The 18,249-nt window shown below is 40.3% G+C and overlaps 1 long non-coding RNA gene across 1 annotated transcript; it reads right to left on the reverse strand.

Annotated features, from left to right (window-relative positions):
- Nucleotides 1-2,788: 2,788 nt before the first annotated feature.
- Nucleotides 2,789-13,403, reverse strand: LOC111098163. The gene is made up of 4 exons (XR_005367420.1): nucleotides 13,230-13,403; nucleotides 8,911-8,981; nucleotides 5,528-5,769; nucleotides 2,789-4,540 (listed from the first exon to the last, which is right to left on the reverse strand). It is a non-coding gene; the product is annotated as an uncharacterized LOC111098163 (long non-coding RNA).
- Between the last annotated feature and the right edge of the window lie 4,846 nt (nucleotides 13,404-18,249).

Below are 18,249 nucleotides of genomic sequence, written 5' to 3' on the forward strand. Positions count from 1 at the left end.
ATGTCATGTAAAGTCATATTTCTTTATTTTCTTGCAAGCAATATATTTTGTGGAACTCTGCCCCTCTGTCAGGTTGTGGACAAAGGGAGAATTCTTTACTCCTGAGGCCGTATGGCAGGAGCAATTAGGTTGATGGGATTTGGTTTGAACTCTAGGCCAACACCTCTCAAAAGGACAAATGCAGGTTTCTTCCAGATGAGTGTTCTCACAGTACCACAAGTGGAAAATTGTTTTATGGCAAGAAAAAGCACAGTGATTTTAGCAACTGATGAAGCAATAGCTTGTAAGAGATTCAATACCCACTGGGCCAATTTGTGTTTAGAGGAAGAACTGGTCAACCATGGAAGACAAATGGCATGTGTAAGGTTTTGAGGTATTCTTTTTCCTACTAAGAACACACCTGTATACACTACACCTTCATTTACTTGACAAAAATATAATCTCCTCAATTACATCTAGATCAGAAGTTTAAAATTTCAAGAATATACAAAAGTCTTTGTGAGATTACAAATAAATACAAAGTTTAATGGTATGTCACAAATACCTAAATTTAGTAGCTTTTCCCTTTTAGTTGAATTAATATTAAAATATTTGGAACAGATTAAAAAGCCATTATTCAAAGATTATATGTATGATAGATGGGAATATCAGTTTCTAATATGCCTCCTTCTTTCTTCTTGCTGATAGAATCCCAATTTTGTTTGTTTGTTCATCCCTTCCCCACATGACTTAGAGTGTAAATCTGATCAGTCTAAACTCACAATGGTCATTTCATTTATCTTGCAGTGTTTAGTTTACGAGTAGGCATGTGGTCCAGATCTGGCCAATGAAATGTGAAGGGAAGTCTTCTGAAGACTTCTAAAAAAAAAAGGTCCTCCCTCAAAAAAGAAAGAAAGAAAGAAAGAAAGAAAGAAAGAAAGAAAGAAAGAAAGAAAGAAAGAAAGAAAGAAAGAAAGAAAGAAAGAAAGAAAGAAAGAAAGAAAGAAAGAGGGCAGCCCAGGTGGCTCAGTGGTTTGGCGCCACCTTCAGCCCAGGATGTGATCCTGGAGTCCCAGGATGGAGTCTCGCGTTGGGCTCCCTGCATGGAGCCTGCTTCTCCCTCCGCCTGTGTCTCTGCCTCTCTCTCTGTGTCTCTCATGAATAAATACAAATAAAGTCTTAAAAAAAAAAGAGAGAGAGAGAGAGGGAAAGAAATTGGTCAAATTTTCCACAGGATAATTTGTGGAATGGAAATGATTCTTTGAGATAAGGAGGGGAGGCAGTCTCTCACAATACCCTGAGAATAATAGAGCAGAAAGAAAAAATCTAGATAATGGAACCAATGAATTAGCCTACTCTAGAGCATCTACTTCCGCACTTCCTATTATATGAAATAATAAATATTGTTTAAGCCCATTTATCGTGCTATTACTTGGAAGTGAAATTATTTTTTAAAATTCATCATAAATACTCATAAGTGTTTGAGTACAATTGCTTTCATTAAAAAACTATGCAATGAAATCAAGTATTTCAGATTTATACTAATATCAACACGCTACTTAGGAATTATTCAGCAATCTCTCCTCTGACTCAATAAGGCGGGAACCAGGAATGGTATTTGCAGTGTATTTGTATTTCTATACTATACAAATGATTCTAAAAGTTAAGATAAATAAATCATTCTAGAAGAACCTTGCCTTTTTCAATTATTCCCTCACTTGTTGATCTATGATCTATGATTCATGGAGTAGACAAAAATAAAATTTTAAAGCTCTCTATCTCTAGACTTTAAAGGTATATGGATTAATCATGAAGTGATAAAATGACATTTTTTTTCATAGTGATTTTAGATGAATGAGGACATACACAATCTGACTCTTTGCTGTGGAAAAAAATGAAATATTGAATGGTTTGATTTCTCTGTCACTGAAAGGAAGCTTGGTGAATAATGCAAAAGTGGACAGGCAGGGCAGTGAACATTTTGTGGCTTGATGCACATTCCGGTTCATCATAGTTGGAAACTGATCCTCACTCCACACTCTCTTCTTCTCCCTCCCATTAAAATTCATTTACACTTCCCTTGTTTCAGAATTATCTGCTTTCAGCTGCCAGGGAAAGTCTGTTTATATTTCTGGGGAGCAAAGCTTCAAGGTCATTTCCTACCATTAATTCCCTGTCAGCAAGTGTCACTTGGGTCATTTCCTGTTCCTATTCTCCATAGTGCTGAGGAAGAGATATTCTCATAGTCATATAGTTTTCAAATATGTATCAGTATACCATTCATTTCATTTAACCATGGACTATTTTGGTAGAAAAATGTCAACATGATTTCTCTAGTATGAATCTAGTATGCTCCTTGTTGAAACTGTTTGTAGAATGGGCAGCATGGTATTTTCTTATATCTTTGGAAACAATCTAGGAGTACAGATTGCTTAGAAGTCATTGCAAATATGTACTAGGTATGAATCCAGAATATGTACCTTTAGCTGAATATCGAAATACAGCTGCTCTGGTCATCTTTATTAACTAAAATCAATAGACCCTTGGTTCAACTGAAAACATTCAATTAAGTAAAAAAGTCTTTTTAATCATCAATGACTTTGTAAAGAAGGAATTATCAGTTAATAGAATAATTATTTTCACTTTCTGATTAGATATGCAAGATCACAAAGTAAAAATTTATTGAAATTTTTCAGTGAAGACAAATTACAGAATGCTTGGGGCACCTGGGTGGCTCAGTAAGTTGAGTGTCTTCCTTTGGCTCTGGTCATGATCCCGGAGTCTTGGGATCGAGCCCTGCGTCAGGTTCCCTGCTCAGTGGGAAGTCTGCTTTTTTCTCTCCCTCTGTCCCTCCCCACTGCTCTTTCTCTCACACAAATAAATAAATCATAAAAAAATTATGGAATGCTTTAAGTAGCTGATCTTATTGAACATATTTTACAAAGGGAAAAATCTTTTAAAACTTCTGAGTTGATATTAATCAGATGTTAAAAAATAATTCTTCTACAAGTGCTCAGAATATCTCAAAATGTATGAGTGGCCTGCTGAACAGGAAATTATCAGTGTGTTTTGTTTTCATCCAAAGTTGATTTTTTTTAAACACTAAATTGATTTTTTCCCACAGACTACCTGTGTCAAGACTCAGATGAGGAAAATGACAAAATATCAAGGAAAAATATAAAAGGCTATTTAAGTAAATGGAGAGAAATGTTACACTCTCGAACGGGAACATTTTCCAAAGGTAATTTGACAAAATAATTCTAAGATTTATCAAAAAAAAAAAAAGTAAAAAACTAAACTGGCACAAATAGCTAAGCAAATTCTGAAGCAATAGTGAAAAAGAAGGAAGTCTTGCCCTCACATCTGAAGTTATATGATGAAGTTACAATAGTTGAATCACTATGGTAATGGTATGAGGAGAGACAAATGAATTTAAAACAGAAAAGACAATTCAACAAATGCAAACACCATCAAAAATCATCCTGCAAAAAAAAAAAAAGAAAGAAAGAAACAGAAAAACAAAACAAAAGAAACCATCCTGCACATCACACAGCAAAAGAAATTCCAGTCATAAGAGGGAGTTAAATGAAAAATTTCATCCATGAAAGAACTGGAAGGAAACATGGGTGAAAAGTATTTGATCTTGGGGCCCAGAGGCTTTTCGTATATAAATCTTTCCATTAAAAAAAAAATCCAGAACAAAGTAAGAAGGCAAACAACTGAAAGCTTTTTGCAATGTTTAATAAAAGGAGTTACAGGGGGTATTCCAAGATCCCCACTGGATGTCTGAATCCATGGATAGTACTAAAATGTTTACATCCTACACCTTTTCCTATACATCCATACCTGTGATAACGTTTAATTATAAATTGGAAAGAGATTAACAACAATAACTGATAATAAAAAAGAAGTATAACAATATAGTGCAATAAGAGTTATGTGAACGGGGTCTCTCTCAAAATATTTTACAGTGTGGCGCTCACTTACCCCTCTGGTGATGATGTAAGAGAATAACACGCCCCCGTGGAGTGAATCACATGGGCCTTGGGATATGGCAGGTAGTTGGAACCATGGAAAGTGAAGCTTCAGAGAAGAGGGGCAGGAAAGCCCTCAAATATATATGCTTATGTGTAAATAGATGCATAGAAAATGACTTGAAGGCTCACAGGATTTTACCCGTAAGTTAAGGGGTCCTAGGTTATTTTAAATTTCTCTTTCTGCTTTTCTGTATTTGTCTTTTACTTTTTACTTAAAAAAAAAAAAAGATTTTATTTATTTATTCATGAGAGACACAGAGAGAGGCAGAGACACAGGCAGAGGGAGAAGCAGGCTCCTCACAGGGAGCCCGACGCAGGACTCGATCCCAAGACCCCGCGATCAGGACCTGAGCCAAGGCAGACACTCAACCACTGAGCCACTCAGGCGTCCCTGTCTTTTACTTTATTAATTGAAAGCCCGAAACCACAAATGCCTCCCATTTCCCCCGTGGAGTCTGATTTCACTCTCAGGAGCGGCCACTTGAGGATACTTCTGCTCAGAACTGCCTGATTGAGACCCAGATCTGGAAAAAAAAAAAAAAAAAGAAAGAAAATGTCTTGTTCCCAGCCTCCCTTACAGGGTTCCAGTTCCCCTGGCTTTAGGGCCCTCCCTGAGCACATACTAGGTCCCTCCCTGAGCACATACAGTGAGAACTAATCAGAGCCTTGGGGTAAGATGTGAGATTTGTCAAATCTATGAAAACTAAGCGGTAAGATTTGACACAGCAGCTAAATATAGGGAGTGCTAACATCCAGTTTAAAATAGCTTTGGTCCCTAGGACGAGGGCACTGCACATGATTAACACAGGACTTTACCCGATGGCTGATGTTATTCCTACATTTTTCAGATGCTTTTACTTGGACCTTTTCAAAATAACCCGTAGATTTGGGCTTTATGTGCTTATATGGCAAGGTCGCTCCCTGTGATACCGTCACAAGGCTCAAGCATAAAATCAAGTTAAGAGTTCTTGCCAAAACATGAATCAGTTCAGCAGAATATTCTGAGCTCTGTCTTCTTTTTTTCCATTCTCTAATATTTCTTCACATCGTAGCCCAAACAATCGCTCATAATTAAACTGAGTGAAGGAGCAGCCCTGGCAGGAAATGTACTTGGCGAGGATCCCACAGCTCCTCATTGTCTTCCACACAGAACAATTACATCAGTTCCTTCCATTTCCAGAGGAAGAATGGATTTTGCAGAGCAATAGATGAAAATAAGAGGAAGGAGGTGGCTTATTTACATATTCCAAATCAGGTTAATGTATAATTTTTTTATGGGAAAAGGAAATGCCTGAAATAATTAAATAGTAATTTTTTAAAAACCTGCTTTCACTTCCTTCGGCATCTCTACGGCCTGCTGACCACAACCTCTGCTCACCAGTTACTCATGTCTGCCGAAAACCCCCAGGTTCAAAGGGAAATCCAGCCAACAAGTATGATATATTCCAGGGTCTGGAAACTTCAAGAGAAGTTAAATGCCAACTGTGTTTGAAAAGTTAAAAATGTCTCACCATCGAGTTCTTCAGCATCTGCTATTTACTCAGTAGATTCACTGTAAATCCTAATGCAGAAGAGGATTTAGAGTCCAAATGTGCACTCCAAGATGGTGTAACGTGAGGGATGTCTTAAGAGTTGTTTGGCATCAGCTCAGGTGGATGACAAGGCATTGTGGTCAACCTGCTGCCTCCTGGGGATGAATGCCTTCTCTGCTCACAGGCACATCAGGGGCCAGGCGCTCCATCCATTTAGGGAACTACGGGGTGAAGAGATCAGCTTTGACTTAGACCTACCTACCCACCCTGATCATTCTTTCCTCTCCTACTTTTCTGCTCCTCACCCCCATCCCCACCCCTGGCAGCCTGGAATCCTTCATGGTTCACTAGGAAAGGACAGATGGGTTGAGGGGCCAGTTCTCACAAAACCCAGAAGTGCTGGAGACACACAAAATCTACAGTTCAGCCTCCCAGTAAGGTCAGCTGAGAGAACCACACTCTCCAAAGGAATGTCCCAGCCATTTAAAAGCAATGAGCACCTTTTTGGATGCCAAGAAGACATCAAATTTCCCTTTTTTCCATTTCTTAGTTCCTGACCTCTCACTTATTTCTGCTGGGTGAAGGCCCAGAAGGTTTCAGCCCCCTGCACAATCAGAGAAGGAGAGATAGCAGGCAGGCAGGAAAGAGTGTCCGGCACCCATCCCTAAGCCCCTGCTCTGTGAAGCTGAGGTGAGTCCCCTCATGGTCAGGTTGAGGCCACGAAATAGGAAAGCCAGAGAGTGAAGGGGGGTAAGGCTACAGGTGTTCTGTTCTGAGGACTGAAGGGAGAGCCCCAGACCATTCATTCCCCTGCAGGATAAATCCTACATAGAAAACAAATTCCATGGGGCCCCAGAATTGCCAGTTTCTGGAAGGGAAAGATTCAACCCTTGATCATGTGCTTACACATAGATCCCTGTACAAAGCCACAAATCATAGAGAGCTTCAAAGTAGACACCTGGACCCTACTATTGGACACTGGCTCTTACAGTCTCTCCAGCTGCAGACAATTTTTTTTTTAGTATAGAAGACTGACGTAAAATTAGAAAAAAGCTGGGGAATTAGAAAAAAAAAGATCTTATTTGTTTGAGAAAGAGAGAGAGTGTGAGTGGAGGGAGGGGCTGAGGGAGAAGCAGACTCCCCACTGAGCAGGTACCCCCCCCCTCCTCCCCCCACCACCACCACCGACAGACAAAGGGCTTGATCCCAGGACCCTGAGATCATGGCAGGCACTTAACGGACTGAGCCACCCATGTGCCCCTAAGCTTGGGAATTTTATCTGAGGTTGCATATAGACAGAAGAAGGCCATCTATAAGGTTGGCTGGCAGGCATGGTGGTTCTGCCTGTCCTCACCCCAGTTTGTCCATGTGCCAATGCGCCAAGAGTATTCAGAGAGTACTGGCAGAGGAAACTCAGTAAGAAAAAAAAAAGCCCCAATAAAGAAACAAGAATATGGTTTCAACATTAATAATGAAAGCAGCACCATAAAAGGCAGAAGTCTCTTGTTTACAAGTGACAGATGCTCAACTAAAAGGGAGTTTGCAACCTGAGCCAAAAAGGAGAATTTATCAGCTTACATAAATACACCAGCGTCGCTTTTCCCCCCCCCCCCCCCTTTTAAAGGCTCAGGCACATCTACATTCAGAGGCCTCAATATTCATCTGGGTTTTGTCTGTTTCTTCATTTCTTGGCTCTTCTTCCTTCTCCACCTTGGCTTACTCCTGCAGACCTGTTCTCCCATGACTAGCAAAGGTGGTTATTGTAATGGTGTTGGTCATTCTTCTGTTCCACAGCATCTGGAACGCTTCTCCCTGCTTAGGGAACTTCCCACCTCATAAATCTTGGTGGGGCACGTGCTCTCCCACTGCGGAAGCTACAAATGTCAAATGCTTGTCTTCCCAAACTGCTTTGCAGCTGGAGTTCAGGCGTGTAACCCAGACGACAACAATCAAACACAGCTATCTTAAATTTGGAACTAGACACAGATAAAGCAAAGAAAGAGCAAAGGGAAAAAAGAAAAGGGAGAGAGAGCAAAAACTATAAGGCCTCCCTGACAATCTCGTGTTCCTGGGACAGTGGTGGCCACACTGTGGTGGTTTCCAGGGTCCTGTCCTGACAATGTCAGCTCCAGAGCCTGGAGGGTATTGCATTCAGCTGTGATGGCAAAGCCATCCTCACTGGACTCATCCTGAGGCATGGTTTAGGGCCCTGTTTGCGGTTGTTGAACATAGTACCTGATTCTCTAGCCATCCCAAGGATTCCTTCTGCTACCCAGGACCTATATTTATTTAAATCAGCCAGAATTGGTTTGTATTGCTTGCATATAAGAACTGGACTCCAAACAGCTGCCCCAAATTCTCACCGCCTCAGTTTAACAACTTCAGTTGAAAAGGATCTTCTCTTTGTGTGTATATCAATCCAGGCAGGGATTCCTATCAATCTTATGCGAAGCACATACCCACCTCTACCCCAATCATGTTGCTAGAGAAATGGGATTCTATGACTGGCCAAACCTGTGTCAAATGTCCATTTCTGTGGCCAAGGACTATATGGCCACATATTGAAAGACAATCTCACAAGGATCTTACAGAATGGAAAAGGTGACATTCTCCAAAAAAAGGTAGATGTCCATGATAAACACTTTCCTATTATGTAGAATTTTCTCTATTTGTTCATCAGTCTTTTATTTTTTTTTATTTTTATTTATTTATGATAGTCAGAGAGAGAGAGAGAAAGAGAGAGGCGCAGAGACACAGGCAGAGGGAGAAGCAGGCTCCATGCACCAGGAGCCCGATATGGGATTCGATCCCGGGTCTCCAGGATCGCGCCCTGGGCCAAAGGCAGGCGCTAAACCACTGCGCCACCCAGGGATCCCTGTTCATCAGTCTTTTAAAACTCACAAATACAGGGGGGCATTTGAGTGGCTCAGTAGGTTAACCGGCAAACTTCGGTTTTGGCCCAGGTCACAATCTCAGGGTTGTGAGATGGAGCCCCACATCAGGCTCCATGCTGAGTGTGAAGCCTGCTTAAGATTCTTTCTCTCCCTCTGCTCTTCTCTCCATCTCTAAAACAAACAAACTCGAAAATTCCAAACTACAAAGAATTAAGAGAGCAATTCTGAGAATTACCTCCTCAGAAGAATAAAGTGGACTATCTTAAAGTAAAAAAGCCAAGGAATAAAATAAGTAGGAAGGATCTTGTGGTGGATTTTCTCAAGATATACTATGTTTTCTTCTCTCCAAACCTTAGAAAATTCTTAGAAAAGATTTTCAGTAACATCTAAACAATATTAGGAAATTACTTCTCCTAAACAAAATTCCCATCCCACCCTCTTTGAATTATCCACCCCATTTCTGATCACCTGGAACATGGTGAGATTCTTCAGTCTATGGGAAGATGATTTTCCTGGTGGCAGTTTGCCAGGAAACCAGTCTTTGGTGAGGGAAAAAAAAAAAAAAAAACAGTTTCAATCATTACATAGTGTCACTGCACCCCAGAGAGCAGCAACCCCACCACATGCTGAGTAGAGTATTACATATTGCCAAAACTCTTGGGAAGTAGGGCTCAGCCGGAGGCAGAATGCCAGTGTAGAAGAAAAGTGAGAAAAAAGTAGTGCCAGAAGGAACAGGATAGAAAGAATGTTAGGGAATGAAAGGGAGAACATGTATGAAATTGCATCAAGGTCAGCAAAACCCTAGTATAAATAGTAACAGCTGTATGCTGAGTCCTTGCAGAAAGAGTCTGTGTGGGATATTTTCCATTTGGCTTTCCAGATCCACTCGCCATGCTTCTCCTCTTTGCTCACTGACTGAGAAGGCTGAGCTGTGTGTAGTGTATCTATGGCTCTCTGTCTGCTTGCTTCCTGTTGGGTTCAGCCAGTAGGAGGCACCAGCAGAAGATAGAGAAGTAGGAAGAAAGTGAGGTCTGAAATTTTACTTTCCTGTTTCTCTCCCTGCAGGACCACAGCCTGCATCAAGCAGTCTTCTCTATATGGCCACTCACCCCTACCCCAGGCCCTCTCAGGTATCCAGATGGGAAGTACTCTCTTCTGTTCTACCCCAGTGCACTGTTCCATCCCTTGTATCCCTTGTTGGTTTCCCTAAACCAACCCCCACATTGTAAATGGTCCCTTTACACAGTGGTTTTCACACCTCTTAGTCACATCTGATGAGTATGCCATCGGTTTCCTGATGAGACTATGCCCAATGCAAAATCGAAACATTCTTTGAAAGACCACAGCAGTCTGGGGTAGGTGGTAGGGAGAGAAGATAGGTAAATTCAAAGGCAGGAAGAGTACAAGAAGAATGAGGGTAGTATTGTGTTGCTTTTAGTTCAAACATGTTCCTACACTGCACCCAAGTGAAGGTGTCAAATATGTGAATAAGGGTGGAGGATTCATTTTTGGAGACCTAGGTTTAAGAATTATTCACATGTAGGTGGTTGATAAAGTTATGAAAGTGCATGAAGTGGTTCAGAAAACAACAGGGTAAGAGATGATTGTCACTTTAAAAAATTAATGGAAGTCCCGAAGAGCTAAATTTCAAATGGAGAAGTAGAAAACCCTACCTTTCCTTTATCAACTTTTATAACTGAAATCCCTGTAAATATTATGTACTGTTTCTTTGAACCAAGGAAATGCTTTGTCAGACTTCTGTTCCACTTACATATGTGTCAGCATATATTTCTACACAGATGGCATCATTGCTGACAACAAAGTGGCAAAATGGCCCACAGATAAAAGTGACCTCTGGAGGAAAAGTCTACATTCTTGACTAGAAGCAATTTCCTTTGGAAAAGAAATCATTAAGAACTCAAAACTTTGGGGCACCTGAGTGATTCAGGGCTTGAGCATCTGTCTGCCTTTGGCTCAGGTCATGATCCCGGGATCCTGGGATCGAGTCCTGCATCAGGCTCCCACAGGGAGCCTGCTTCTCCCTCTGCCTGTGTCTCAGGCCTCTCCCTGTGTGTCTCTCGTGGATAAATAAATAAAATCCTTAAAAAAAACCCTAAAAACTTTAAAAAACTCTAAATAAGTCCACTTACATATACATGTCCTTTATAAACTTTCTATCATATATTGGTTTTTTTGTAATGTATAAAGAAACGCTATATCCATGTAGCATATAAATGACAAAACAATGAAATTTAGGTCAAGGACATGAAACAATTAGCAGGTGGCACTAAGAACAAATTTGTTGCAAAAACATCAAAATACGGTTTGGAAAACATGAATGGAGGAACAAAATATGATCTATCCACACAACAAAGTAGTTCACTGCAATAAAAAGAAACCAACTACTGATACACTCAAAAACATTATGAATCAAAACATTATGCTGAGTGAAAGTAACCAGAAACAAAAGAGCTCATAGTGTATGATGCTATTTATATAAAATTCTAGAAATGGCAAACTAATCTGTAGTGACAAAACAAAGATTTCATTGGTTGCTGGAGTCAGGAATCAGATGAAGGAATAGACAAAAAGGGAAACTTTGGGTACGATGCAATTATTCTGCATCTGCATTGTAGTAGTGGATTCATGAGTGTATATATTTGTCAAAATTCATTGAATTGGGTGCTTTAAGAGGACATTACTTACTGTACAAAACTTATACCTCCACAAAGATGATTAAGGGGAAAAAATGATGAGAAATGCTATGGACAGCTGATGCATTCCCCAGCACTTAAGTGTTTAATGGATAAGAGGGAGAACAGTGGTCGGACACACCGTTCCAGTCAGGAAGGGGGAATAAGCCAGCAGAGTGATGTCACTCAAGTATGGGAGTAGTGCTTTTAAGAGAAAATTGCTGATGGGTTATCGGTGAGATTCTAAGACCTGCAGGATGATGACTGAAACACATATCCTTTGGCTGCAACATTTGAGGAGTCTGTTATCAGCTTTGTCAGAGCGATTTCCAGAGTGGGACTGTGGACACCAGCTGCCTGGGAATCCACCGTGAAGAGGAAAAAGAGGACATGGTGGCAGAGCATAGAGACTTGTGTTCAGGGACCTTGGATGAGAAAAGAAAGTAGAGTAAGATATGACAGTAACCAGAGAGGAAAAAGGGTGAGGGAGAATTTTTTTTTTTAATGAGAGAAACATGAGAATCTTTATCTGTAGTGGGAAATAAATCAGGAAAGAGGGAGGGTTTCACCCGACAAGGCGCCAAGGAGAGGCAGCTGAACTTGAATACGAGGGCCTTCATCTCTCATGTAGAACTGATAGGATGAGGGGATGTGTAGATAAATCCCTTAGAGAGGGAGAACAAGTTGAGACATTTTATGCTTTATGGCCTCAGTTTTCCCAATAAGTTAAAAGGCATAGAAATTTGATGTGAGACACTGAAAGAAGGTAGGGGTCTTAGGAGATTTTGCATTGTCAGAGACACAAAATGAAGGGGTCCACAGAAATGCTCTGAGGCCAGAGAGGGGATGATGTATCACCTAAATTTTTTATAATTAAAGACCTGTGGGAGGAGTGTGTGATGTCCACCAGCAGGAAGAAAATTAAATATAGATAAGATATAGATGAAGTTAGATAATATATAGATAAGTAGGCTAAGGCAAGATAATGTGTACTCATCAGTCTCCTACCTTCTCCCCACCTACTTTCCTCCCTAGAAATTTATATTCATTAAAAAACTATTAACTTTAGGGGAAGAGGGGATGGAGGCAAAAGTACTCCAGTATCCTCAAGTACCCAGATGTGATCAAATAACATTATATACGATGATCTTGGCTAAAATAAAATAAACTGGAAGTTAGAAGAAAGCTAAACTTTGAATGCCATTTGGATGGTAGAAACACACACACACACAGTGGTAAATGTACTATATACCTTTTTAATTCAATTTATCTCACTGAGCTGTCTCATTCCTTTTTTTTTTTTAAGATTTTATTCATTTATTCACAAGACACACACACACACAGAGGCAGAGACACAGGCAGAGGGAGAAGCAGGCTCCCTGGGGGAGCCCAATGTGGGACTCATTCCCAGGACCTCAGGATCATCCTGAGCCAAAGGCAGACGCTCAACCACTGAGCCACCCAGGTGTCCTAAGCTCATTCTTTTGTAAAGTTGTATAATATTTCATGGTCTTCATGTATCATTATTTCTTTAACCAGAGAGTTATAATGGACACTAAGCTTCTTATCAAGACTCATGCATTTATAAACAATGCTGCAGTAAACAACATTGTACGAAGGTCATTTTGCATAGAGATGGATATATCTATAGAATGAATTTCTGGAAGTGGAGTTGTTAAGTGAAAGGGCATGTGACAGTATTTAATATCATTTCATGTTACATCCCCACAGGCAAAATAAGAGTGTCTATTTCCTCAGAACCTCACCAACACAGCACTTTAACAAAATTTTCTATCTTCACTAATCTGATAGGTTTTAAAATGACATTTCAATATAATTTTTAATTAATTTGCATTTCTCTTAATATAAGAGAGACTGAGCATCTTTGTACACATTCGGGAGTCATTTTTGTTTCCTGTTCTGAGATCTATGCCTTTGAGCATTCATTTTTCACCAGGGAAGTTGTCCTTTTCCTACTGATTTTAATAAACTCTTTTTACATATATACATTAGACTTCCATAATTCATGAATTCCATATTTGAAAATTCACCCATTTACTAAAATTTATTTGTAATCCCCAAATCAATACTCACAGCGCTTTCATGGTCATTCACAGGTAAGCAGAGAGGCAAAAATTTTGAGTCGTCGAACATGCGTGTTCCCAGCATAGGTCAAATAAGGTTGTGCTCTGCCGCCTTCTTTCAGCTCCTATTCTGTAAACAAGTGTCTTTTTCATGGTCTACTTCATGCCACATTTTTCACATTCTTGAGTTTTTATTGGTCATTTACTTTCTTTTTTTTTTAAGTTTTTAAAAATTTACTTAAGTGATCACTAGACCCATCATGGGGCTAAAACTCACCACCCGGAGATCACAACCTACTAAGCCAGCCAGGCACCCGTATTTGGCTACTTTAAACAACCCCCAGCTAAAGTGCTACATAGTATTCCTAAGAGCAAGAAGGCTGGAATGTGCTTTATTGAGAAAATTTGTGTTTGATAAGCTTTGTTCAGTCCTATTATGGTGCTGCTGGTTGTATTATGTAAGGTGTCTTTAAACAGAAACATGCATAAAATATCCTTATGAATGGATTGGTAGGAAAAATGTTGTGACCAAAGTTAAGAGGAAACTACTCCTGTATTTCCCCTAGAAGCAAGGGTTCTGTATATGCTAATGCAGTGTTCACAATGAATTTATAGAACATAACTAATGCAAATAATGACAACTGTTTGGGAAATTAACCTGTTTGTGATGCAAGTTGCCATTATGGTGCCCAGCCTGTACTTGTCTTTTCATTTTCATTTTTTATCAAGGATATATTATTTTTAAATTTTTTATGTAGTCGTATTTATGAAGTGATGTTTACTATACATCTCTGGTTATTGTGATTTAGTTAGAAAGGAGGGGAAAAAATGAATGGAATAAACACCTAAATCCAAGTGTTGACCTGCCATCTGGTCTGTGGAGCTCTGCTCAAGCAGAAACAAGCTATCTCTCCATCCACTCAAATAATGCCTACCTGATAGGAAAAGAGAGATCATGTCTGTTCCTTCAAAGAGAAGCAATTAGATTCCCAGGGGTGCTTATTTCATGGTATCCTTGAAATATTTATTTGGGGATGGCATGAGCCCATGGCTTCAGTTACAAAGAAATGCATGAGAATGGTCACTTGCATTTCTACAAAACTTGCAGTAAGAATATTATTATACTCCTGGTGTCACATTAACCTTCACCCAACAGAAGCTGTAAAAGTTGCTTTGGGCAATTATAATAAAACTTTCCCTTTTAATCAATTTTGACTGAGATCATCTCCATAAGAATCGAGACCTACCTTTTAGCAAATTGAGGAATATTTGGTCAATTATCAGCTAAGAGAGTCCTCAAGTTGTATTTAAATGGAGCTGAAAGTGACAAACTGATTCCAAATTGGAAGCCACACTTCTAGCACCTCAGCTTGTCAAATCTCAGGTGATGGCTGATTTTCAGACTCTGATAGCAACACTCTTCCACAACGGCAACATGCAAAAGCTTCTTCTTGCCTACAGCCCTCTTTGCCAGTAATTTGGCTTCAGCCACAGATATGAATCTATGACCTACATGCATATTATTCCTGGTGACATGCATACAGAACTGCGAAAAGGAGACTAGCAAAGTCATCTGATTTGATAAATGGTCAAGTTTACCATCACTAGGGCAGTAAGCTGACCATACCGATCAGAGTTGGTGAGCTTTATCATGCATGACCTGCACAGTAGCACCATTAAATTTTTAATATGTTGGTGATTAATCCTGCATGTGTAATTTTAGTGCCCTGGAACTGTATTGGGAATGCTCAAGTCTTCTCTTCCAATTAACCATTCTTTATTCCAAAGTACACTTGTCTTTCATGCAAAACAAACAAAAAAACTGTATTGTCTCCACAGCCCCATAATTCTATAGAAAAATCAAGTGAATTTTGTTGTTTTCTCTTAAAGAAGACCACTTTATGAAGAAGCAGGCATCACCAGAAATGAAGCAGAAGAGTTTTCTCTCTGCTCCCCCACCCCCTCTCTCTCTTTCTGCAATAGAATGAACTGTCTACTTTTCCTTTCCACCTGACACAAAATCCACATATTGAGGCCCTAACCCCCAGTGTGACTATATTTAGACATAAGGCTTTCAGGAGGTAATTAAGGGTAAATAAGGTCATAAGGATGGGGTCCTAATCCAATAGGATTGGTGGCCTTATAAGAAGAGAAAAAGTTCTTTCACTTTGGCTCTCTCAACTTACACACGCTTCAAAAAGGCCACATATTCCACATGGAGATGGTGGCCATCCACAAGCCAGGAGAAGTCTCACCAGAACCTGACCATACTGGCACCCTGATCTTGGACTTCCTTCCTCCAGAACTATGAGAATATAAATGTCTGTTGTTTAAATCTGAGATATTTTGTTATGCCAGCCCAAGCTAAGACACTCCCTGTCTTTGACTTGAGGCCTGCTGCTTCCATGTTGGTTCTGAACAGCCTGTGTACAGCTACACATTTCCCCACATTGTCCTCCACCCCCACCTAATGGCACCCACGTTCCTAACCTTTCCAGCATTTTCCTCCTGCTCCCAGTTAAAACCTTGCCTCTGACTTCTGTTCCCTTGGAACCCTGTCTTTGTAAGTAACTGGATGATCCAATAAACTATTGCATGCTATAGTGTCAATGTCCGATAATGATTTGATGTCACATTCATTTCTCCCTTAGGTTCCTAGAGGCAGAGCATGTTTGCTGAAACCTGTCCACATCTCCCTCACAGATTTTGATAAGGGTAGAACAAACTTGACAATCCTGAGCTTAACCTGGATCTGAACAGAAAAAGGGGGCCAAAAAAGCATCCTCCCCAATGGTTAACATTGAAGGCAATCTGCCTCCTTAATAATCTCAGCCGGTACTCTCCAGAAACAGCCTCAGTCTTTGGCTTCCTTATTACAGAATCTTTCCAACATAACCCTGTTGCTCCACCCATAACTTTGACAATAAGAATTTTTTAAAAGCTAAAATGTGATCATTACAGCCACTGAAGCAGTTTGCCAGAAGAGGTTTTAGAGTGTAAGGGAATCTTTTAGACTACTTCCCTGTAGCTTGGCACATTATTCCATTTATCCAGTTTCAAATGAGTATGAATGTAAGAAATACCCACTTTAAAATATTTTTCCTTTTATTAAACTAAATACAACACCTAGCTCCTTCCCTGCTAATCTGTGTGGCATCCATCTCTCCAAAGCTCCTTCTCAGCTGCACTCACACCAGAATCCAAAAGGCTAAGTAGTGCTTGGAGATAGGAGGAAAGTTCCCTAATTGTCAGCTTCCCCCGGGGGTGCCTGGATGTCTTCAAGGTTGGGTCCACACTCTCTCCCAGAACAGGGATCTCTGCTTCTGCACCATGAGCTTGTAGTGCCACTTGTATCCCACTTCTCTTTTTTGACCTTTTGACTTGATCTAAGAGCTAAAAAAAAAAAAACCTCTCCTCCTCTAATTGTCCTTAAAAGAGTTTAGCGTAAACTTGTCAGAGCTAAGGCTTTAGGAAAACAAAAGCCAGGAAGAGAACTATCTCACTGACATCCTCTGCTTCCGGCCCAGTAACAAAAACTTTCTCTAAGCCAAAAGAACATCAAAAAGCTAGGTTACACTTGCGGAAATGGGAAAGGGAAAAGAGAAAAAGTAATATTTGGCTAAATTATCCTGGTCCCCAAACAACAGGTCCTGAAATAGAAGTATCAGGTGCAATTACAGACAAGTTCTCCTTTGCTGAATATTATCAGGCAGCTCCTAACAGCACCAGCCTGGGAAAAAGACTTACTCCCTACTCTTGTTAATAATTTCCTTTAAGCCACTTCACCTCTCTGGAAATAATTTTGGGCATTTATGCATTCCACTAACTTTTATAGGCCTACTCTCTGCAGGAATTTGGGGACAGTGTGGTATAAGTCTTGGGGCTTAAAAATATGCCTTGAACTCGGGTTGCATATAGCACATAAGCCAAAAAAAAAAAAAAAAAAAGCAATTGCAAGGACAGGGATGTGCCCGAGATGCGAGGGGAACACCCAGAAAGGGAACCTGCCATGGCCTGGAGGGGAGCAGTCTGAGCTGAGTCCAGCAGGAGTAGATGATATGCATGCTGAGGGTGCCTAAAGGACCGCACTAAAGAGATAGGAATGAGGTGTGAGGATCATGGAAAAGTTGACAGGAATCAAATCCCAGTGCCCACTGTGGTTTGTATTATCTCCTAATAGCCATGAAGTATCCTGGGAAGATTTTGGGGCAGAGGTTGAATGCTAGGGTTTGGTTGTGTTTTTGTTTTTTTGTTTTTTTTTTAAGCAACTTAGCATAAATTTATTGCCTTACAGTTCTACAGGTCAGAGACACAGGTCTTACTGGGCTAAATTCAAGGCGTGGGCAGGCATGAGTTCTCTCTGGAAGCTCTGGAGGAGAATCCATTTCCTTGCCTTCTTCTGCTTCTAGAAGCTGGAAAAATTCTCTAGTTTATGACCTCCATCCTCCATCTTCAAAGCTAGCAAAAGCAAGCCGAGCCTAGCTCCTGGCAGCCACTCATCTACTTTCTATGTCTATAGATTTACCTATTCTGGATATTTCATACAAATGGAATTGTAAGATATGTGACCCTGTGTTCTTTCACTCAGCAGGTTTTCCAGGCAGGTTCATCCATGCTGTGGCATATATCAGTATTTATTCCTTTTTATGGCCCAATAAAATTCCATTATATGAATAAGCCACATTTCTGTCTAGCCATTCACCCTTTGGTGAACATTTGGGTGGTTGACATTTTTAGCTAATATGAATAGTGCTGCTACCAACATTTGTGTTACAGGCATTTGTTTGAGGCCTGTTTTCATTTCTTTTGCATACGTAGTTAGGAGTGGAACTGCCGGGTCACTTGGTAACCCTAGGCTTAACTTTTAAGAAACCACCACCTGTTTTCCACAGTAGCTTCACCATGTCATTCCCACCAACAACATATGAGGGTTCCCATCTCTCCACATCCTTGCCAACGCTTGTGATTTTCTGTTTCTGTTGTTTGTGTGTATTGCCCCCACACATATAGCTAACCTAGCAGGGAGGTGA

Source organism: Canis lupus, chromosome 12, assembly GCF_011100685.1.
Source record: "Canis lupus familiaris isolate Mischka breed German Shepherd chromosome 12, alternate assembly UU_Cfam_GSD_1.0, whole genome shotgun sequence".
In the NCBI taxonomy this organism is placed as follows: Eukaryota; Metazoa; Chordata; class Mammalia; order Carnivora; family Canidae; genus Canis; species Canis lupus.